The following is a 24,386-nucleotide window of genomic DNA, read 5'->3' on the forward strand; positions in this document are numbered from 1 at the left end:
CATCTCTCCCTGGGGTTATTCGGTGATAAACATCCTGACTCAAAACTTCAGGGTCACCTTATGTTTCTGCCTTACTATGAAATAAAATCACACTGAGATAAGATTATGGGTCAGTCCAATTCCTCTTCTATCCACAGGTCTTTGGATATTAGAGATATACTCAGTCAGTCAGTCATTCCTTCAACAAACCAATCTCCTTTCTGTGCCAGACACTCTATGCCAAACATGTCAAACTCAAAGGCTAACACTTGCCAAATAAATGTGGCATGTGGCCCACCGGCCACAAGTTTGATATGCTTGCGATCGCAGCTACAAAGACAATACAACATTTCTGTCCCCATGCAACTCACATTCATATTGTTCTGTGCTAACTTTCCTTTTATGATACTTCTATTTTTATTTATTTTGTACTTATTTTTATCTTGTTTTAATGTATACGTACTTCTCCATGTGTTACTTACATGTTGTTAAAAAGCAAGATCTGGAGGAGAGGTAATTGACTGGATATCTAATAAACTAAATAACAGATACTGACTATGATGATAGTGATGACAGACAGAAGATATACATAGACAGATAAATAGGTACATAGATAGTTGATAGATACAGAGAGAACAGGCAGCTAGGTCCTTTAAAATTCCTTGAATTTGATATTATGTTTCTATTGCTAATGACTAAAACTTTACTTGTTTATAGCTTTTAGTCATTACTATCTTCTACTTAAGTATGATCTTTAGCACTGAGCCACTATAAACTTAAACAGAATTAAGTTCCTCAGATTTTTCCCTCTTACAAGCCTCTTATAAACTCTTTTCTCTACAGACCCATTTCTACTTTCCTTGTCCAGGTCCCTGGCCAAGATAGTGACCTTTTCAAATACACTTGTGTCAAATTCAAATTGGGATTTCTACCTATCCACAATGACTTTCAGAGTGAAACACTCTCTTCTCTGGGATAACTAGTACCCCCTCCCTTATCCTATTGAACATGTTTCTTACTTGACCTTACCTCCATGGCTACTGTAATTGACTAGAGATACTGTAACACTTAGAAAGGTATTTGGCTGCAAGTATCCTAAACTATTTAACAGTAGCATAAGCTGCAAGTAAGTGTTTATTTGTCTCACATAATATGAACACTGGAGGTAAATAGATATTCACATTACTTCTACTGGTTCAAAGCATTTGTGCTTATGGCTTTGCAATTCCCTTGGTATTCCTACATATTTATCAACTCACAGCTACTGAAGCTCGAAGCAATATATCTGCTCTAAGGACAAGAAGAAAAGCAAGAGGAAGAAAGAGGACTCCAATACCTGTTAATCAAGAGAGTGAATGGGGTTTTCTTTTCTTTCTTTCTTTCTTTCTTTCTTTCTTTCTTTCTTTCTTTCTTTCTTTCTTTCTTTCTTTCTTTCTCGCTCTCACTTCCTTCCTTCCTTCCTTCCTTCCTTCCTTCCTTCCTTCCTTCCTTCCTTCCTTCCTTCCTTCCTTCCTTCCTTTCTATATGCATGTGCCTTAACTGGTCATCAAACTGTGACCTTCTGGTTCATAGATCAATGCTCAACCACTGAGCCAATCTGGCCAGGCCAAAAAAGGTTTTTAAAACTCCTGCAACAAACTTGGAATCTCATTGAAATTAAGTGGGTTTTAAGATACCCACAGTTGCAAAAAGAAAACAATAGGATAAGATTGTAATGTTTAGCTTAAAATAGTCAAGGTCAATTGTGTGGGGTTGGACCCACTACATCCCTAGATGAAATCAGAGTTCAGTTATGAAGTTGAGCTCTAGCCAGTTTGGCTCAATGGATAAAGCATCGGCCTCAAGACTAAGGGACCCAGGTTCCATTTGGGTCAAAAGCATATACCTTCAGTGCGGGCTTGATCCCTGGTCTTGGTCAGGGCTCATGTGGGAGGCAATCAATGTGTCTCTCTCACATTGATGTTTCTCTCTGTCTCTCCACCTCCCTTCCACTCTCTCTAAAATTCAAAGGAAAACTATCCTTGGCTGAGGATTAACAACAACAAGAAGAAGAACAAAACAAAACAAAAAACAAAACAGAAAAAAAAGAAAGAAAGAAGAAAGAAAGAAAGAAAGAAAGAAAGAAAGAAAGAAAGAAAGAAAGAAAGAAAGAAAGAAAGAAAATTCATTAAAAAAAAAAAAAAAAAAAAAAGCAGTTGAAAGTAGGTAGGTGAGCCCAAGGCTGTCAAAATATCCCAACCCACAACCTTAGTGATTTGTCTTGGATGAGCACAAGATCCAAATCTAGCTGACAGAACCCTTACACAAGATCATTGAAACTGGTAAAACAGTTGCATAGTCATAGATTAGGCCTAATAAAGAATCTTATGTTCAGCTAGTGTGGGTCAGTGGTTGAGCATTGCCCATGTACCAAGAGGTTGCTGGTTTGATTCCAGGTTAGAACACATGCCTGGGTTGCATGTCCCCAGTAGTGGGTATGCAGGAGGCAACTGATCAATGCTTCTCCCACATCAATTTTTTTCTTTCTCTCTTCCTTTTCATTCTCTCTTCCTCTCTCTCTAAAAATCAGTTTTAAAAATATTTTTTAAAGACTCTTATGTTAGAGAACAAACCTGACATAGACAGAAGTATAACAAGGGAGGAAAAGAAAATCCAAATGCAACTCAGGACACTGGTTCTTACAGTAATTGTTAAGGCCAGCTTTGCATCTATCCGTGGTTATAAATTCCAATCAATTCTTTACTATGCTCAAACAAGGTCCATTTAGATTTCTACTCCCTGCAACCAAAGCTCCTGACTAGCCTATTTCTTTATGTTTCCCTCTTTCCAGCCTCTTCTAAGTTCAGTCAGTGCAGCAGTGAGCACTTTGAGTTGATTTTCTTAAACAAAATATTCAGTGATGCCACCAATTTAGTATCTGTGAAGCTTTGTCCATCCCCTGTAAGATTAAGTTCAAACAATTTATTATATTAAAAATCTTTTCATAACCTGACTCAGACATAAATACATGCTTTGGCCATATAAAAATTGTAATACTATTAAAAATACTATGTGTTTCCATGCCATGATAGCCTTTATCTGGGAGGTCCTTTCCTATGTTGTCCAACTAGATGATCCCAATGAATTGCTCAGGACCCAACGCAACATAGCCTGCCTCTGTTGCTTCCACTGACTCATACAGTCACACTTAAAACATACACACACAGCTGCAAAAAGTCTCACGCATCTTTTGCTCAGCTCCAACAGTCCCTTTTATCACACATTGGATTGCATTGCAGTATAAGTACTCCTAGAGAAGTGTGAGTCCCCCCAAGGGCAGGGTCTAAGGAAACTCAATGAGTGCTTGCTTAATTGAAGTAAGTGAATTATTTGCACAAGTGGTGGGGGGAAATTCCTTAAGTCATCTGAATTTTTCTACCATTTGTTTCATATTCAATTAAATCACTCAACACTTTTATTCTTGAATTGCTATTATAGTAGGCTTCCATCTTGTAGTAATGCTACTGGTATCTTATAATTTAAAGAATGTCTATGCATGATAATATGCATAATAAATCTTCATTGTGTTTTAGCCCAGCTTTTCAGATGTAAAAATACTTTGATAATTTGATTCTATAATTGCAGGCATCCTCCATATGTATGTATAGCTTCAATAATCATAACTTCTATTGTATATTTCTACAAAATGTATTGGTAATATGTTGAAAAAGATAAAATTGAGAGTCTCCACTAGGACCCATATATAAAGCTGACATTGACCCATTGATGAATAGTCTTTGAGCCTAGTTTTCTTTTTAATTTTTAAAAATTGAGTTGTAATTGACATGAGCCTCATTCTTTATCTCACTGTAAATCCATCTAGAGTTTCATCAAAGCTACAGTTCTTAACCTTGCTCGCAAGCATTTAGTTATTTTAGATTTGGATTGAAAATGCATAAATATGCCTATTTTAGAGATGAAGAGAAACCTACTCTCAGAAAGGCTACATGACTTGTGAAAGCTTATAAAAAAGTTGTAAGTGGGAGAATCAGGTTAGTTTTCTGATTTTAAATTTTATCATTGCTTCATTACAAAACCCTTTCCATTGAGACTCAATCAAATGTCCTACGAAAATGAAACACTGTACCTATAGCATTTTTCTTATCTCAACAAACTCATTTAAATAGGAAATAAATTTTCTTTGGTATAATTTATTTTCAGTGATTCCATGAAATTTCTGAGCTAGCATGGCTTCTTTTAGACATGCATATCAATCATCGATTAATAATCTAATTTAATCCCAAATGTCTCTTCTGGTTTTACAAAATACCTCCACTCAGAGTATTTATTTGCTCAGCTTCTTATAATCCCAAAAACTCTAAGACTTCTGTAGATCTTTTACTCTGTAAACTTATTTGCTCAGGAATTGTATAATCCAAAGAGGCTCAATGTGGCTATGGAAATAGTGATCAAGGTTAACACCAACCATATTTCTTCTTCTTTTTTTTCAATCTCTGAAATTGTTCTGCCTAGATTATTGGCATAGGAAGTTTCATCATTTCTACATGAAAAGGGATTACAGGCAAAAATCCATTTTGGAAGAAAAAGGCCACATATTTGTCTTAAATTTGCATGCAAAGCAAGCCTGCTGCTTGTTTTTACTTGCATTGTTATGTGTTTGGTATGTTTAGACGACTTATAGATATTGGGGTAGGAGACTAATGCACTGACCCCTGTGGGCTTGCTTTGCATGCAAATGCAAGACAGATATGCAGTCCTTTTGGTATTGCCATTGGATCTTGGCCTGTTGGTTCACATATCTGAATTCCCATATCATCCAAGTGACATGCTTGCTCTGCAGTCAGTAAGACCAAGGATTGAACAGAAGCCTGCTAATTGTCCAAATCACTCATGTCTGGCTGCCAATTGGCAGTTTCCCTTGGAACAGTAGTACACTGCTCAGTAAGAGAAGTCACTGTAGACCAACCTGAGACACTTCCATCCCCCAAGGGGAGCACAGCAGAGGGACTCAAAGACTTTGCCAATGAGAAGTCTGAAGACTTAATTTCTCCAGAAAGAAGCAACCTGCTATACATGCCAGTGAAATCACAAACCAAGAAATCCAGACCATAAAATTTCTCTTTGTAAAATTCACACTGTGATAGAGGTAAATGATTAGATCTATACTTAAACCTCCTCACTTTGATATCAGATAAGTGAAAAGGAAAGAAGAGGAAGAAGCAGGAAGAGGATGAGGGGAAGGGAGAGGCAGTAGACTGGTTAATATTTAGTTTTCAATTGAGAAGTTCCTTAGAGAACAAATGAGTATGTTCAGCCTTGGCACATATTATACCTCTTCTGAGTTTTCCTATATACCACATAATTAATTGTACATTTTATAGATACACACACACACAACACACACACACACACACACACACACACACACACACACAGCCCTGATTTAGTAAAGATAACAAATGTAGAAACCCTGTTTCTGAACTGTCAGGGCAATGGGGCCAAAAAAAAAAAAAAAAAGACTACTATTCAGTGTAAATCAATCTCCTAAGCTTATGAGTTTAAAGGAATTTCCATCATTTGATATTGTCAGGGCCAACTCTAAGGGCAAGGCCCTAGGAAAGTATTGTTCTGTGTGCCCATTCAGAATGAGATCAAGCTAATATAATTTTTTGAAATTTGGTGTTACTTTCTCTTGAAAGGGAATATAGACACAAAAGATATCTCTACTATAGGAATGGTGACAAACTGGGAAGGAGAAAGACTCAATTTCATGATTTTGTAAGGTTTTAAGAATTTAAGAAGTAGGAGGCTTTATTTTCTATATGTGGGTCTTAAGTATTTTAAACATTTCTTGGTAAACCAATGTCCTTCCTTCTGCTTTATTAGCTATCTCTTAAACAACAATGTAGGGGTACCACTAAAATGATAATTTCATGATCTAAAGTTGATCCTAGATATGATTTTTAAAACTCAATTAAAGCCAAAACCGGTTTGGCTCAGTGGTAGAGCGTCGGTCTGCGGACTGAAAGGTCCCAGGTTCGATTCCGGTCAAGTGCATGTATATTGGTTGCGGGCACATCCCCAGTAGGGGGTGTGCAAGAGGCAGCTGGTCTATGTTTCTCTCTCATCGACATTTCTAGCTCTCTATCTCTCTCCCTTCCTCTCTGTAAAAAAAATCAAATATATTAAAAAATAAATAAATAAATAAATAAATAAATAAATAAAACTCTGATGTGCAAGAGGCAGCTGGTAGATGTTTCTCTCTCATCGACATTTCTAGCTCTCTATCTCTCTCCCTTCCTCTCTGTAAAAAATCAAATATATTAAAAAAATAAATAAATAAATAAATAAAACTCAATTAAAATAATTAGTCATTTTTGTACTTTTCCAGGACTCAGAAATTTGATTAAATTTATTGGTCACCGCAAGGAACAGCATATCAGTATTTCTAATAAGAGTTATAAGTTCATTATTTTAACTTTGTTATTTTCCTTCAATTTCTAATTGTTGACATAGTGAAAGATGATTGAATTCAAGTATTCATAGACATATGTTAGGTTAAAATATCATTCTATTACCTGGGTAATTGCCAACATGAGCAATATTTGCCTGTACTGACGTGCAACCATATCCCCCATGTGAAGCCATGACTGTTTTTAGAGGCAGGGGCTTTCCTTAATGTGGAAACTAAAGAAATATCATTAGGAACTTGGAGGAGACTTTCAACTCTCAAAACATTCTTTTTTTGTCTGCTAATAGGTTTGCCCACAGAGTTAAACACTTGGAAAAACATCTTGCAAAGAAAAATGTGAAATGCTTGTGCATGGGAAATCTTTACTCCACGCAGGAAAAGATAAATTGTACTTAAGAACTACTCTTTAAAAGTGAGATGTTTATTGAAATGAGAGGCTAATTGTAAAAAATGATGAAAAACAAATGTGAAAAGCCCCGTGTTTGGAACTCTGGCCACATGGAGTGCTTAAACAAGCATATGCTATATTTCAAAAGAAGAGGCATAGTTTCAGACGTTGCCTTTTTTTTTTTTTTAATGTTCAGTGTAAGAGTGAGAGAAAAAAAGGGACATGGCTGCCAAGAAATATGAAACAAGAAAAACGGTGCATGTATGCCAAAGCTATCTTCTCTGAAATGTTGGAGCTCTACTTTGATATCAGTTTAGCTTTTTTATGATCTTTAATGATATCACAGACCAGTCCTCCTGGAGACATGTGCTAAAGGGACTGATATGTGAGAGCTGCTGGAAATAGGACAGAATTCTCTATGGATCTGAGATATATAGCTCTGCTTGGCCAAGTTCTCAAGCTTCCCAAGGTTTTCCTATTAATTTCCAGAGCATCCTAGAATAGGGTTTCTTAAAATTGGCAATATTGACATTTTGAGAGATGAATTTTTTGTTGAGATAAGGCTGGCCTATACATTGTAGGATGTTTAGCAGCAACCCACAACCCTGGCCTCTCTACGCAAGGTGCCAATAGCAATCCCTTCCCAGTGGTGACAACCAAAAATGTCTCCAGATATTTCCAAACGTCCCAGGGTTGGTAGATGAGGGGATAGAAGAAATGCCACTGATTGAAACCCACTCCTCCAGAGGATAAAACATTGATGGAGGGCTCTCAGATAAACTGCGTATTGTATATTTGCAAATGTACACAGCAAAGACGCAAACTTCATGGAGCCAGGACAAAATAACCCTGGCCTGGGATAAACCCCACTAAAAGAGGCCAGAAAATTGGTAATCCCTCTGTTACGTACTTTCATATTATAAGCACTGTTTCTGGTGCTTCCACAGATTTTGCTCTTGACTCTGTCACTTGCCCCTGATGTGAGTCAGGGCTTGTTGTATGACTTCAATAAACCTTAGTTTCCCTATCACAGAATGGGGTCAATACATACCTCAGAGGATTGTTGTGTGTATCAAATAGAATAGCATATCTTAATGCTTGTGCTGTGAAATTCTCTTCTTAAAAATCATTTATTATAATATGATTCAATTCATATTCAGGTTCAGTGAAGCAGGTATGGTATCCCTTTCCTTAACCACTAACCCATTCAGTACTGATAGATCTCATTAACTGGAACCAGTTTAAATAATCATACAGTGGGACTTACATGAGAGCTCTTCCCAGCTTTTATTTTGACTTGCCTTTAGTTACCCCCAAGTTGGAGACACATGAGTTACTTGCTTCTGGGCCATCAGCCCACAGTTCTTGTTTTCAGTGGGAGTGCCGGGTAAGACAACATCAATGTAACTGCACACTGACAAACCACAGAGTTGTTTCAATGAACACACAACATGCTGAGCTGCGTGCATTTAGGAAAGGGGAAATGTTGACCAAAAAATATCTAATTTGGGTGCTCACCCAGTCACCATAACTCTGTGTTCTCCTTAAATCATGGTGAGATTCAGGTTGCTCAAAGTTTCACCTTAAACAGAAATAACATCAGCCACAGAAGAGAGGATGGGAAGGACTCTCCCAGCAGGGAAGAGCAATGATTCAAGGGACAAGAAGAGACAGGCCCGGCTAGGGTGTCTCTTGCTTATTTCTGCTGAAATTTTCCCAAAGACCAGGCTGCTCAGAATTGTGAAAGTGGACCAATGACTACTGTGAGAAACAAAATATTCTTCTTTACAAAAGCTTCCCAGAGGAATTGGGATGTTTACAACACTTGGAGCACAGCCAAGCTGGTGTGAATTCCAGCACGGCATGGAGAAGTGATCAAGTTTACAACCTCTGGTCTGTACACAGAGCAAGTGTGCCAAGATAATAAATAGCTCCCCAAGAGTGGCATTACCTAGAGAGCTCTCTAGGGGATCCTACAAGAGGGAGATGATTGCTCATCTACAGTCACATCCATTGAGAGGATCTCAGCTTCAACCAGCTGTGTAACCTCAAGAAGTCCTCAGCAGAGGAAAACATCTGGGGCCTTCAGCGTGGCCTAACCGGGTAGGCCAAAGAGTCATACACTATCCCCATCTCCTTCCAGCCTCATCTCCAATTTGATGGTGCTTGTTTGTTTGTATTGGCAGGATTCACCCAGGAGCAAGAAACAGAACTATGGCTCACACCACATTAGGCCAAAGGCAAATTTATTGACTCAGTAAAAGGAATAGTTGACTTAAGAAAAAAAGACCCTCAATCAAAGGATACCAGGCAAGCTCAAGTTCCATCTCAGCGTGTGTGTGGAGTGAGCATTTCTCAGAAGAAGGGGACTTCTGTTCTGGGCATACAAAACCATGTATCTCCATTCCTAAATTTAATCACTTCCACATATAATCTTGATGGACAGCAGTGTCAATGCTTTAAATTAGGCCCACTGTCTAGTTTTGTAAATAAAGTTTTACTGGATGCAGCCAGGACCAATTGTTTATGCATAATCTGTAGCTGGTGGAAGAGTCAAATACAGTAGTTGCTATAAAGACTGAAGGGCCGCCCTAACCAGTTTGGCTCAGTGGATAGAGTGTCGGCCTGCAGATTCAAGGGTCCCAGGTTTGATTCTGGTCAAGGGCATGTACCTTGGTTGTGGGCACATACCCAGTGTGTCTGTGGGAGGCAGCTGATCAATGTTTCTCTCTCATCAATGTTTCTAACTCTATCTTTTTCCCTTTCCCTCTGTAAAAACTCAATAAAAATATATATATTAAAAACAAAAACAAACAAACAAAAAAAACACTGTGGGGCCTACAAAGCCTGTATCTACTATCTGGTTCTTTATAGGGCACTGGGGGGAAGTGTTGATCCCTCTTTTAAATAATTCCCTCAGGGAATATCTAGATTTAATATCTGGTTTAAGTAAATCCAAAGTGGTTACATGTTTGACAAAACTTCACAATATATAAATGTTTCTTTAAAAGAAAGTTGGTTACATATTTATTCCTGTAGTTAACTCTGAGACATTTAGTTGCTTACACCTCGCTTTTGAAAGGTTTTACCATAAGAGGCAATATATAGTTATTTTTAATCTTGTCTTGCATTATATAGATTTAATAATTTATGAACAAATAACTAGGCACCCCATCATCCTAAATATTCAAGAATCATATTTATTATGGTTATAGTTTCCTATTGTTTTAATTATCCAACTGATGACAAATCATAAAGAAATAAGAAAGATCATTTGATACCTTTAAATCTCTTGAGAAGTCTACAAAGTCTGGATAAGAAAGATTTGACAAAAGTAAATGCCTATACTCTTTCTGATTTAATTATTACTGATTAAAATCATGTTTCCTCCAGGTTTAACATAAACTCCCTGAACTTGTTTTAGCTCAAGATTTCAAAAAGGCTTGGTGCTAAGATCTCTGTAAGGGACTTTCTCCTACTCTTCCTTTTCTCTCTGTAATTGCTAAAATTCCCTGTCAGTTAGCTCATGAGAAGACTCTTCTGGTCTCTTAGTGCCTTAGAAAATCCATGCCCTATGTCCTCTGACTTTTCCTCATACTCTTTGACTTAATGTCAAAATAGAGAGAGATAAAAAGCAAAAATAAAATAGGAAAAATAGACTACCCTCCTTTTGCCTCTAAGAATTTTCTTGATTCACAGTTTAGATTTTTAGTGATTTTTTTAACAATGCTAAGTTTACCTTTAAAAATGTTCATTTAATGTCAAAACAATCAAGCAACCAAACACTTATTGAGGGTCAGCTATATTCAAGCAAAGCACTGTTTTGGGTAGTAGTGATTACAAAAATGTCTAAGACAACATCATTCCTCAAGAACCTCCCAATCCCGGAGGACGATAAACAGATAAACCTTAAATCACACTTGGAACAGAAGGATTGTGGTGGAGGAAAAGCAAAGTGCTATGGGAGTACAGTGCAGGGAGCAATTAATTCCAAATAAGGAAGGAGGCAAGGTGCCTAGAAAATGTTTCACAAGGAACATGTATTGGAATTCCGTCTTAAAACTCTGATGTGTGTGAAAGGTTGAGGATGAGGGCTTGTGTTCACTGTATTTCAAGAAGAGAGATGATCTCTGATCATCATACTCAGTGGTTAGAGTGTCAGTTTGCACACCAAAGGGTCACAGGTTTGGTTCCCAGTGAAAGACATGTACCTGGGTTTCAGGTTTGATCTTCGGCCCTAGGTAGGAGGCAAGTATCTGTGGGTAAGGATTTAAGAAAAAGAAGAGAGATGAAGAATGGTACAAAGATATGTGTCTCTTTTAGTCATATAGCATTGAATTTATTTGTTTTTTCTTTTTTAATGAATTTATTGTGTGACATCCTCTATAATAAAAGCATAATATCTGGTCATCCATCAACCAATCAAAGTGTAATATACTAATGATATGCTAAAGCCACTCAACCGCTTGCTATGATGTGCACTGACCACCAGGGGGCAAATGCTTCAACCAGTAGGTTAGCTTGCTGCTGGAGTCCAGCCAATTGGGATTGAGTGAGATGGGCTGGACACACCCTGGAACCCTCCTGCAGTCTCTCACTGGCTGTCCAACCTCCCGCATCCTCCCCCCCTCCTGCCCCCCAATCGTGCACCAGTGGGGTCCCTCAACCTGGCCTATGCCCTCTCGCATCTCAGAACCCATCAGGGGATGTTAGAGAGTTGGTTTCAGCTCAATCCCACTGGCCAGGCTGAAGAACCCCACTGGTGCACAAATTCACACACCAGGCTTCTAGTTGGTTAAAATAAAATAAAATTACATAGGTTACAGGTGTACAATTCTATAACACATCATCTGTATATTACAATACATTGTGTGTTCACCATCCCAAGTCAAGTCTCCTTCAATCACCATTTACCCCCTCCCCCTCCATAGCTTCTTGAAATTACTTGTTCATGGGCCTGCCTTTCCCACCAAATCTTAAGGTCCTAAGAAAGGGCCACATCTCCATCACTGTACTACCAGAGTTTTGCAAGTAGGTGTCTGTTGAATTCAGCAATGTATCAATCATGTTATGCAATCCATTCCTTATTTAACTTATTCCCATTGCAATTCAAATTTTCAAAATTTAAGCTTTTTAAAAAACCTATAAATTAATGTCAACCCCAGCCTAAATCTTACTGTTTTACTAGGGCAATATATTAAACTTCCCAGATCCTCAGCTCAGTTTCCTAGTCTACAACCTGAGAATTGGGGGAGGGAGGTGGGGAACCACAGGGGAAGAAAGTAATATTTATATCACAGAGGTCAGGTTAAAATGAGACAACACATAGCAAGTGCCTAATTCCATGTTGGACCATGGAGGTAATCACTGTGGCTTAATTTCTTTTCTCATAAAATACGGAGCAACAACTGTGTTTTCCACAAGCTCAATACTAACACAGAAATTTCTGAAACTATGTCCTGAGGCCCTGTTTCCCCTGTGAGCTCTTCCCAAAGCCTCCCATGTTTGAATGCATTTGGGGAATGCTGTACATCAAAGTCCTCTCCTGGCAAGCTCCAGGGTACATAGCATCTTACAGGCTCAGAGAAGTCCCACAGTAAATACTAGTAAGTCTGTTTAGCTTTATTTGCTCCAATTTACTTGACCACAGATTTACTCCCTCTTCCGACCTGACCACCACACACGCACACCAGGACTCCTGATGTCATACTTGAACTCAGTTCTAAAAAGGACATTTTGCACTCATCACTTTCCTTCTACCACCCACCTTACAAATGTTCTTGCCCTTATTCACACCTAATTGCCTAAGTAAGCAGAGATAGAAGGAAGGCAGTTTTTGTTTTGTTTTGCCTTCTGGCTCTGAATAGCTGTTTTACTATGTCATGAGTCCTGTTCTCTTAAATGTTAATTAAACATTCCTCTTCCCATTAATATTGAGCATTTAAAAAATCAAAGCAAAATAATTAAGGGTCATGCTAGTAAAGGTTTAGTTCATAGTTTTGTCTTTTTTAAAACCTGTACTTTTGGGTTAGTATTATTATTATTATATTTTTTTTAATGTAGAGATTTAAATAAAGGTCTTTAAGGGACTCACACCACCCATGGCTCTCATTCCCACCCCCTGCTGCCAGCACTCATAAGGGGGCCCAGAATTGCTGTCATTTGTCATTTAACGCCAGCTAATGTGCCTACGTGGGATTGAGCCCTCTTTCATCACAGTTTCACTTTATACATATTTTACTTTCACTGTTATCCATCAGTCCCAGCCTGAGAATATTTGCATCTTGTAAAAAAAATACCATATTAATGATACTTCTCCTCTCACATCTTGAAACTAGTAAAATAGAAATTCCTCTTTCATAAGCTCAGAACGCTAATAAAAAAGTGCCAGAAGCCTTTTATAAAAAAGTAGTAAAAACAAAACAAAACAAAATAAAATACCAACAACACTCTAGTAGAATAACATATAATATACAAACCCATTTCTAAAAATGTTAATGGAAAATATTTTTCCCTTCCACTTTCTCTATGTTCGAGTCATACCCCAGATTCTAAGTTCCTCGGTGGCTGAACTAATGGAAACTTATGGCCGCTTGGTATAGTATCTTGTGCATAAAGTGCTCTCAAATATTTCTTACCAAACTGAACTGGATTTATATCCTTAAAGAGTTAAGTTTTCTAATGAGAGTTGTTTCCAGGAACACCTAGCTCTTTGATGAGTAACTGTACATCAACGTGTGGAGTTTTAACATGAGTAAGATCTGAGTACATCAGTAGATCTGAGTACATCAGTAGAAAAGAAAAAAAGTGGCCAAATGTCCCAACACTCAAACATTCTTGATTCTTAAACACTTAAGAAAAAATAAAGTCTATTTACATTTGTGTTAGATGCTCAATAACATCTCGATTATCCAGAATCAACAACAGGGTGTTATCTTGATGGTTTCAACTTTCAAAAGAAAGGGGTAAGGAGGAAGAAAAAGAGGAAAGAAGAGAGGAGGAGAGGGAGTGAAAGGAAGAGAGGGGGAGAAGGAGAGAAGGAGGAAGATGCTAATTTCAAGGTTTGCTTGTCTTTTTTTATTTCCAAAAACTTTGACAGTTTGTCCAAAAGTGAATCTAAATTAAATTAAATTTGTGTATATCAGGTGTTTTTTTAAAAAAACAAAACAAAAAACTTCAGTATTGTACTGTCATCTTAAAAAGGGAACATTTTGATAATGGATTTATCTTTACCACCAATCCATTATGAATAAAATTCAATAGTGAGCCATAAAATATAATAATGTAAAAAAAGCCAAAACCGGTTTGGCTCAGTGGATAGAGCATCAGCCTGCAGACTGAAGGATCCCAGGTTCGATTCCGGTCAAGGGCATGTACCCTGGTTGCCAGCACATCCCAGTGGGGGGTATGCAAGAGGCAGCTGATCGATGACTCTCTCTCATCGATGTTTCTAACTCTCTATCCCTCTCTCTTCCTCTCTGTAAAAAACAATAATATATATATATATATATATATATATATATATATATATATATATATTTGAAAATAATAATGTAAAAAAAATAAGTATCTTTAAATTAAAAATACAAAATTCTGTATGTTTGCTTCTTCATTTATTGCCATTGAGCTTTATACAAGGTACCTCATCATAGAAAGGGGAGGAATATCCTCACCTGGCCTTTGCTCACAGCCTGGCACCGTTGAGTATTTTTGCTTTCCACTTGACTATATCTGTTCCTCTGTGTGCCAAGGAAAGGACCAAAATTCCCACTACCTCTCTCTAACCAGTCATGGTAAACCTTCTTTTACACAGCTCTCCACGAAATCATTTGGCCTCCACAGAACAAAACATCTAGTTTCTTTTTGTAGTAAGCCCATGCCTATTTTTTCTTCATTACTATAACAATAAGTACTTATATGGGGGCAAATCAAAACTCTCAATTTCTTAAATAACTTAAAAAACTAAAGTATTAGTCAACAAAAAGACTTTTCTGTTGCAAATCATCGTTGCAAACAAAATGTACCCTCAGACAAATACTGTTTTAACATTATATTTTAACTTATATTTAGACTGGACTAAGGACAATAAAATCCCTCACTCAGGTGACCTTTTAGTATTTATACAATAGTAATACAAACAGAGACCATGAATCTAGACAGCAATCTTCAGGTGATCTGGCATACAATACATCTACATTTTCTAATTCAGTGAAATGAAAGCGTTAATTTAAGGGAAAGGTTATCATAAAGCTTGCACACACTAAAGAATACATTAGAATATTCAATACATTAGAATGGGGGAGGGGGAACACTGCTGTTATAGATCTACAATCTTGAACATCACATCTATTTTTAAAATAATTGTCCTCCGATATTTTTGGACATTTAGATTATCAAAGAAACTCTTGACTAGACTGACTTTACTTTTAAAGTAAAAAAGGTTTTATTTTTCAACATTTTGATAAAAATAATTTTTAAATTAAAGGGGTGTGTGTGTACGTGTGTGTGTGTGTGTGTGTGTGTGTGTGTGTGTATGTTTCCTTAAAACATTATTTAATTTGAAATTTTAGTTTATCAATGCACTCTGCTTTCTGGGAATTTTGTTTTGTTTGTTGTTGTTGTTGCTGTTTTTAGTTGAATATTAGTTGCCAAGACATGTAATTCTGAGTAATAAAATCATCCAAGACCTGATAACAAGGAAACTCATGAAAGATAGCCTATGACAATTTCTACATTGGCTTTTCTTAACATAATTTTAAAAATCAGTTTTTAATTAATAGGATTGGTTTCCCCCTTTTTAAAAGAGACTAAATTTTTCCTATTAAAAGCCATTTTCCCTAATTTATATTATTGATCATGTCCTTTTTTTTTCAAGTTGGATTTTTCACCTGGAGGTGTAGTCATTCTTTCAGGAAAATGGCACTTTATCTGAATATGTCATTGTTCAAAATGTCTGTGTCCACGAAGCTTGAAAGTGGAGCAAAATTTCAATGTGCAGTAAAAGAGTTATGCGAGTGCTTTTCTTTGCAGAAAAAGCAAGTTTGCTTTTTCAGAACGCTACCAGATAGCATCAAATCACATTACCTAACCACCTGGACCTATTCCAAGGATCCAATTTCAGCCACTGGGTTTTCTCACTTGGAACAAGATAATGTCGTTTCTTTTGACACAATTTGCTGACATCCAAAAAGTCTCTGACCCAGGAGAGCCTCAACTATGGTCACTACCCATAAATGCCTAGAGTTATCTTGCATTCTGGGATCTAGCATAATTTCTGTTTTCCTCTGATATGACCAATCTCCCTTTCTGGGATGTTAATTTATATAAAAGAATATGTTTATAAGTAAATATGAAAGTATCCTTGAGGCATGGAAAATTCTGTCTTTGGAAGTTTTTTGTTTGGTGACGCTTGGTTGGGTTGTTTTCTTTTTTATCACAGCATTAACACAAATCAGCAGTTTGTGATGCCTTAATTGCAATCAAGACCAAAAATTTAATACCAATAAAGCAACGTCAAGAAAATCACTAGAGTACTACGCTACCTATTAATAATGATGATGATAATAATAATAATAATGATTTTTATATCTCTTATCTGAGCATCTCAGAAGACTTTACTGATAAATACTTAATTTTACTCAAATAAATGTTTTATCCATTATATGCACTTCTATAAAGTTTCTTCAAATATCATAATTAATCATAAACACAGAATCCCTCAATTTTAGCATGTCAATTGTATATATGCTTTGCTTATATAAGAAATATTTATGTACTTTTTGATATTCTAGAAACAACCTGCTTCCTAGTAATTCATTATACTAGGTGTTATCAAATTTAACCATCTATTATTATAAAAGGTACCAGAATGAATATAAATATATGCATCTTTTTATGGGTCAGGAATAGAAATTTCTAGTTAGAAAAGCAAAGCTTTCCAATTTGAATGTTTAAATAGAAAAGTTATATTTTAAAATATACATGTGCACATACTCCTTGGGTTTAATGATGGCCTGCCATGTTGTAAGGTACCCCAGATGGGAGAGTACTAGAGGAATAACCTTTGCTCTTCTGTGCTGCATGGACCCCTCCAGGGATGGTGATGGAAAAGGGCAGCCTTGCCCCAGCATACACTTTGCTTGTGGTGAAACCATAAGGTAGTTATGCCTCAGGATGGAGTTGGGACAGGTAATTTTTTTTATTCTATTTTTCCTAACAGCTTTCCCAAAACCTGTATTTCGAATGAATCAGCCATCGAAAAAAGGAGTTTAATCTCCCTGCTTTCATGTATCACCGTTTTTCATCAACATTGCTCCTTATCTAAGACACTACCCTTAGCTTCAGTTCTCTCCAACTATACTGGTACTGGTCTGCTGAGGCTATTTTTTTTTTTTTTTTTTTTTTTTTTTACTATAGTCAAGCCTGCTATAATTTTTCCAGATCAGTCTTTCTAAAATACATACAGGTGACATTAGCCTCCTGTTCAAAAATGCTTTACTGATCATGACCATTAGAAAATACTAATTTTTTATATTATATTCGGAGTTTCTATAATCAATTGTCTCTCTTTCCATTCCTCTACAAGGGTAACAATATATGAATGTTTATCATAACATCCCTCCCAAGCTCATGTATTCATTCAACAAACAGTAGATGGTACATCATGCAGGGCCTTGGGCTCAAGGAGAGAATTTGTTTTTTTACTCAATGTAATGGGAAATCAATAAAGAATTTTAAGCATACAATTAATATTCTTAAAAAACCAAAGATATGCTTTGCCCTCACCGGGAACTGAAAATATGATAGTAACAATGTTGTAAAGCAAAAGTAGTAAGGTATGGGGGAAAAATATATATATATATAGCGTGTTGTACAGATACGTGTTTATTTCAGATCCTCTACTAACAAAAAAACAGGATTGGAAAATGTTCGAGGTTCCATCTTATAGTTGAAATAATCTCAAGTCTATCTAGTCTGCATCTATAGTCTGATACAGGGTGTAGAGAGACAAGGTAAGAGTTAGAGCTTTCAGTCACAACTTCAATTTTTGGCCCAAATCTACTGTAAGAGTCTGGGGGGTTGGAGGAGGGCAGAAATAGAATATAAATTTTAGAATACATCAGAAAGCAAGCTTAGCCAGAACTTCAGAGTATGAAAACACATGGTATCCCTAAGTAAATTCCATATATAAAACTAGAAAAATCAGCAGAAATATCACAAAGAGAATGTCCACAGCATGCCCACCAGTTTTGAGTAAGATCTTCAAGAACTAGGATCCAGCTCTTCGTATGTATACAGCCTAACACTAGAGAAGTTTGGGATGGTATTTTTTGTTTGTGGGTTTTTTGTGTTTTTGTTTTTTTACGTCTAAGTCTGATGTAATATCTCCCCCCCTTCCCCCCCCCCCCCCAAAAAAAAATGTAGAGTAAAAAAAAAGTGTGGAAATAGATTTTAAACACATGTATTTTAGAGGCTATCTAAGAGGGAGGTTGCATTGTCATGTGAAAAGCCAGGGCTTTTTATGTTTTTCAGACCTCTAAGGGCCTTTGCAACAGACTTTCTTTCTGTTGGACCTGAATTCCCATATCACTGAAGACACAGCAGGAGGTGCCTAACCCATCTCTGAGACCTCTGTGTGGGCTGATGTCCACATCACTTGCTTGACTGCCTGGATTCCACAGGGCTTTTACTGTTTACTCTCTCAGTCCTGTGGCTCTGAATCAATAACTTCTATTCTGTACAAAAGCTTCTGTGAGAAACATAAGGACGAGGCGAGAAAGAGAAAGTGCACATTTTTGGAGTTGCACACCGCCACTGTTCACCCTGGAGGACATCGATCCAGGACTGCGGCTGTGAACATGGAAACTGAAAAGCAAATCTGATGACACCTTACAGGAGTTACAAAACCCACGAAGCCAGAGCACCGGCTTGTCATTTGTGGACTCTGTCAAGGCCAGTTCCAAACCAGCCTTCTGCCAATTGCAGCAAAGCGCCCAGCGCCGTCCCTGAGGGAAGCGGCTGCAATGAGGTGAGTACGCTGGGCTTGGGCTGCTTTCTGCATGATGCCACCAGAGGATGTCACCCTGCCGTACCTTCCTTAACCTTCCTTTTGGTCAAATTCCCAGGTAGCTAAAGCAATCCCAACTGCAGCCAATTCCACTGGAAGACACTACAAGCAAGCTTCTACAGCTGTTACAGCATCGAAAGCAATGATTTCCTACCAGGAAGGGTGGGCTGTTTGGAAGAGCCTTGTAAGCCTTTGATTCACAGTCTGGAATCCCTGCAGCTCTTGGTGTCAAATATCACCCACCCATCTCAGTTTGCTTAGTCTCTGACTCAAGGACTACTTGAGGCAGAAATCATTCAAGTGACACTGAGAGGAAGCACATTCAAAATCGGATTCTACACATTAATAATCTGAGGAAGAATTTTCTCTGCCCTTTAAATGCCCTATTGCTCTCAACTCAATCATCTTTGCCTGATAACGCTGATGGTTCAGGGTCAGACAGGAAGCTTGAGGCAGCATGTAGGTTTGATTCCTTTTTCAGCCCCATCTCCCATAGCCAGTCTACGATCAAATCCACCTTTTTTCCTTTTGAAAAATATGTTTTTATTGAATTTTAGAGAGAGATATAGGAATATTGATGAAAAACATCAATATCGATCAGTGCCTCTTGCATACCCCTTGCTGGAGCATTAACCTATGTACCAAGATGCCCCTGGTTTGATTCCACCAGGCAAGTGCCCTGTCTGGGAATCAAACCAGTGACCTCTTAGTGCATGGGTTGATGCTCAACCACTGAGCCACACTGGCTAAGCAAGTTCCCCTTCTTGGTATCTTGTGTATCGCCTTCCTATGGATTTCCTTTACCATCTCAGAGCATAAGCCCTCATTTTCCATTACTGGGTTGTCATCATAGTCTTCTAACTAGTTTCTCTTCCTCCAATTTCTCCCAACTTTCAATCCACCCTTCCCAGCGGTTGGCTTACTTACATTCCCTGTGATAAGCTTTCTTTATCATTTAGGCTTCTTTCAGCTATGAGTAATTAAACAACTCAAGTGGCTTAAACAGAGAAATTAATTATCTCATACAAGAAGCCCAGAGGTAGGATAGGTATAGAGATAGTTAATGCCACAGTTTAACACCAAACCTAGAACCCAGGTTCCTTCTATCTTCCCACTCTACTATGTTCAACATGATCTCATAGGAGCTCCTTTTTGTGGTTACAAGACAGTTCCAGGAAATGTGTATGAATATGACAACATTCAGTGAAAGTGAAAGCAAAGGGTAGTTCCTTGTTGCATCATGCTATTCAGTGAAGAGTCATTTTTCCATACCCTTACCCACACCCAGCTTCCCCACCAAACTTCCCTTGACATCTCATTGGCCAGAGCTATTTCAGCATCACCGGGCAATCGGTAAATAAGGCACCATGAAGCCAGAAGGATTCAGCAGCTTCCAACTTCTTTGAGATATGACCTCAGTGAAGAACACATTATACATGCCAACTCGGTGCACACATACATACATTTCATACAGCATATAGCAAACACAAATTAAAGCTTCATAAAATGCATTCAGATATTTTCTGTTCTGTTTTATTCTCTATACTACTCTATTCCATGATTTAAAAATTCAACCACCAAATTGATTTTATAACTCACTAATAAACTACCTGCACTTTCAAAAACACCAGTTTGCACTAATGAGAATTTACAAAAGTTATGCTGGAGAGGAGTGAATTTAGGAATATTATCAAACCAATATGTTAGGAGGAGAAATGCCTGTCTTAGATTACATATATATTTATCATTCATCCATGCCCGTGACACCCCACACTCAACACTCCTCATTTGCTAAAATTGGGATATTTCAAACTTGGGATGTTCCAAATTACTGCTGAAATGACTGGAGTTTTTATTTATAATTTTAAAAAAAGAACACAGCTGTCATTCTGCAGTAGTTTGTAAGTCACAGAAGATAAATCAAATAATTTTTAAAAATTCAAGATCTAGTTTCTTTTGATGATATAAGCAGGGTAAAAGGCCATGGGAGTTCAATTAATTTACTTTAAAATGCTCCTTTTAAATGATGTTCAAAGAATAAATCACTAAAGATTAATCAGAAAAGACTGTGTCTCTCCCCCCTTGTTTGGAATATCTAAGGATCTGAGAGCAGCTGCTCTGCCTCTGTTCTCTCTATTCCTGATTCATCTTGCGTGTGACCCTAGGGAGGGGTCACCCTGAGGCTCTAAATCACGTGAGTGTGCACATAGAGCCTGCTTTTTTCTCCCTGCGGATACCCTGCCCTCACTAACCTTGCTGAGCTCAGCAAAGGTTTCAGAACACCTGGGCTTTGTAGCCAGGCCCCCACGGAGCCCGGGTCTTCACAGACCTGCGATCATTTGTGTTTTTACAGTAACAGCGATGGAGCCAATGCACCTGAGCCTCTACTGGGCACAAAGCCCTGTGCAAGACCACAGGGAACCCCATGTAGATAAACTGCTGGGCTGATTCTTAAGTGACTTAAAATCTAACACAGGAGGTGATCCTGCAAACAGCTACATAAGACAGAATTTAATAGGGGAGATTGAAAGGGGTGCTAGCTAACATTTGATGTGTACCCACTAAGTGCCAGATACCTTGATATGTGATTTATATAAGCTACCTCATCAAAAAGCCATAACTCTTTTGCAGTATTATCATCTCCATTTTGCAAATGAGGAAACTGAGGCTCACAGAGCCCTAGTAACTCTCCCGATAGGACACATTTAGTAAGCAGGGAAGCCCATGACAGCATGAGATCCTTTAGGCCCCATAGTTTATTGTTTTTTTTTCCTGTCACTTTTTTTGAGTCCCTAGACAATAGAGAATTTTAATTGAAGTATGCATTTGAAGCAGAAAAGGAATGTGTTTGCAGTAATGGGGGCAACAAAGGGTGCTGGGTATAGAGGACAGCCCTTCCAAGAGTTTTGCAGGCAGGAAAGAGCAGGTTGGGTTCAGGGGATGCTAAGCAGTGCAGTTTGGTTGCCACATGAGGTGTTCTTAGAGGAGGGAAAGCAAATCTAGAAAAGGTACTGAGTTCTCATTCCCCAGCTTTTATTCTGTAGAGCTTGCAGAGAAGGAAGCCCCTTCCACAGCTTGCCGATTAGATTGTGAGTCTGGAGGTGCGAAGGGCCTTCTCAGAATGGGAACCAGATGTTATATTCCTTTGTGACCCTTGTGGTGAAGCCCAGTGCTTTGCAGCTAGTAGGTCTGCAGTCTACCTCTAATGAATGAATGAAAGACAAGGGAGGGCTTTCTGCTCTCTCTTACCAAGTTCCCTAAAGTCAGGGTAAGGGTTGAACAGTGAGTGGAGGGGACAGAGCTCTGGTCAAACTTGGCTCTTTCTCTATACCAGCCTCTACATGAGTGAACTAAACAGGTGGTCAAATATCATCCCTTCTCCTGTCATACCCAGAAATGGTGTGCTGGAGGGTGGAAAGTCCTCAAGAGAGAACAGACAAAAGGTAGGAGGTGCAAGCGTTTTAGAGGGTTTTCAATGAGTTCATACTACAAGCTCCATACTACCATGGCTGTAAGCTACCTATTTTGCACACAAATCTGCAATCTTTTTTCTTTTAACATTTATTGTTCAGAGTATAACTAAGAACCTGGTATTTTACTTTACATAGAGGAAGAAAGAAGCCTACATTTCTAACTGCAGGTTACTTATTGCCTTGTGGGTTAGGTGTCACTGGTGTGGTGACTTAGCGGCACAACACACTATAGTCGGGGTGCACCTTTTTACAAAAGCTCAACTTCAGAGGCTTTGCAAATTGTTAAAATATAGATTAATTCCAAACAGGAAGAGACTAAAATATGTGGCATTACTGTTTTTGCAAGATTAGTTTACTGGGTTTTACTGCCAGATAAAAATTAGCTTTCCTGGAGGAGGAGTCACAACACAGCTTGAACAAAATTCAGCCCAAGCTGTGGAGGTGGGGGTACGGCGATGAGAAGACACAGAGGATGTGAGAGGAAGTCAGGCCTTAGAGATACACCAGTCCCGGTACCGTGAAGGCTCTGAGTTCTTAATGAATGGTAGTGGTAGTAGCAGGAGCAGGAACTGCAGTCATACTAAATAGGAAGTTATTAGTAACAATTATTGTTAATGTTTAATGATATTTTCCAGTAGCATTTATATGCCAATCACAATACAGGATAAGGTGGGCTGACCATATTTAAAGTAGCAAAGGTTAGGTGGAAAAAAGAGACTTTCATGTTAGTGTTATTCAATAAACAGTGAAAACAGATGTTGGAAGTGTTGACTTTGAATGAGTGGGCAAAGTCTGTGACTCTGGCATCATGAGTTGGATGGTTTCCCAGGTGTGACATAATGACTTTTTAGGGCTTAATCCTGCAAGGATGTCCTTTTAAGCAACAGTTAAATCTGGAAAAGCATCATGACACAGTGAGTGTAGGGACCCCTCTGCTGAGTTACCATGTGGCCAAAACTGTCACATGCTTGGTTAGCTGCAGAGAAGTAAAATATCAGTTTCAATCAGCAGTGAGGAAAAACATCTATTCTATAAAAGCCCAATAGTCTTCTAATGTACATTACTTTGTATATTAATATACAATGTTAGTAACTGCCACACTTGTTCATAAAACATGAGGGGATGTTTTTAATTAAAAAAAAAAACTATTATTAAAAAGTTTCTGGAAACAAAAAAATCTGGTGCAACAGTACACCAATACGGTCAATAAATAGTTCTTCCCTTTCATCCTCTCATTTTTTAATGTAACTGAAAAATAATTTCTATTTTCAAGCTGGGGACCTACACTAAACTTGGGAATACCACACAGCAGGCAGTTCTCTCTCTCTTCTCTCTTTCTTTCTACCCAATTTGGCAGCTACAAACATAAATGCATTTCCAGGCACAATAAGATTAAACCCAGGAAGCAAGCTTATTTCTTAGAAAATCTAGGTTCTAAGATTTAGAATCTGATCTGCTTCCAAAGTATAGCCACTGCAAATGGGAGCTTTTGTTTTGTTTTGTTTCTGTATAGGGAACATTCAAAATATTAATTAAAGACTGGGGGAAAACTCAGTATTCTTCAGCTGTGAATCTGATAATGCTAGATTGAGGCGTTTGGTGAAATTTTGTATCTCTGCCACCATCACCCTGATTTGCCCAGTCTTCACGAGGCTATTCCAGAGTACACGTATGTGAAGAAGCCCTGCAGGCATAACGGGGATCTTGTGACTTGGGTAAATGAGATGAAACTTCTTCCTGGGAAGCTGAGCTCCCTAGCACTTAGCCTTGCTAGTGCAGTAAAGGTAGAGATGTAGGGCACTATTGGATGGCTTTATTTTGTAGTGTCTTTTTTTTTTCTTTTACTTTAAACATTCTTTTTTTATCTTTACAGTTGAAAGTATTACAAATGTCCCTTTGTTTGTTTTTTCCCATTGACCCCCTCCACCCACACTCACCACTCCCAGGCCTTTACCACTCTATTGTCTGTGTACATATGTGTATATAAGTTCCCTGTTTAATCACTCC

The sequence above is a fragment of the Pipistrellus hanaki genome, assembly GCF_964339955.1.
Source record: "Pipistrellus hanaki genome assembly, chromosome: 7".
Lineage (NCBI taxonomy): Eukaryota > Metazoa > Chordata > Mammalia > Chiroptera > Vespertilionidae > Pipistrellus > Pipistrellus hanaki.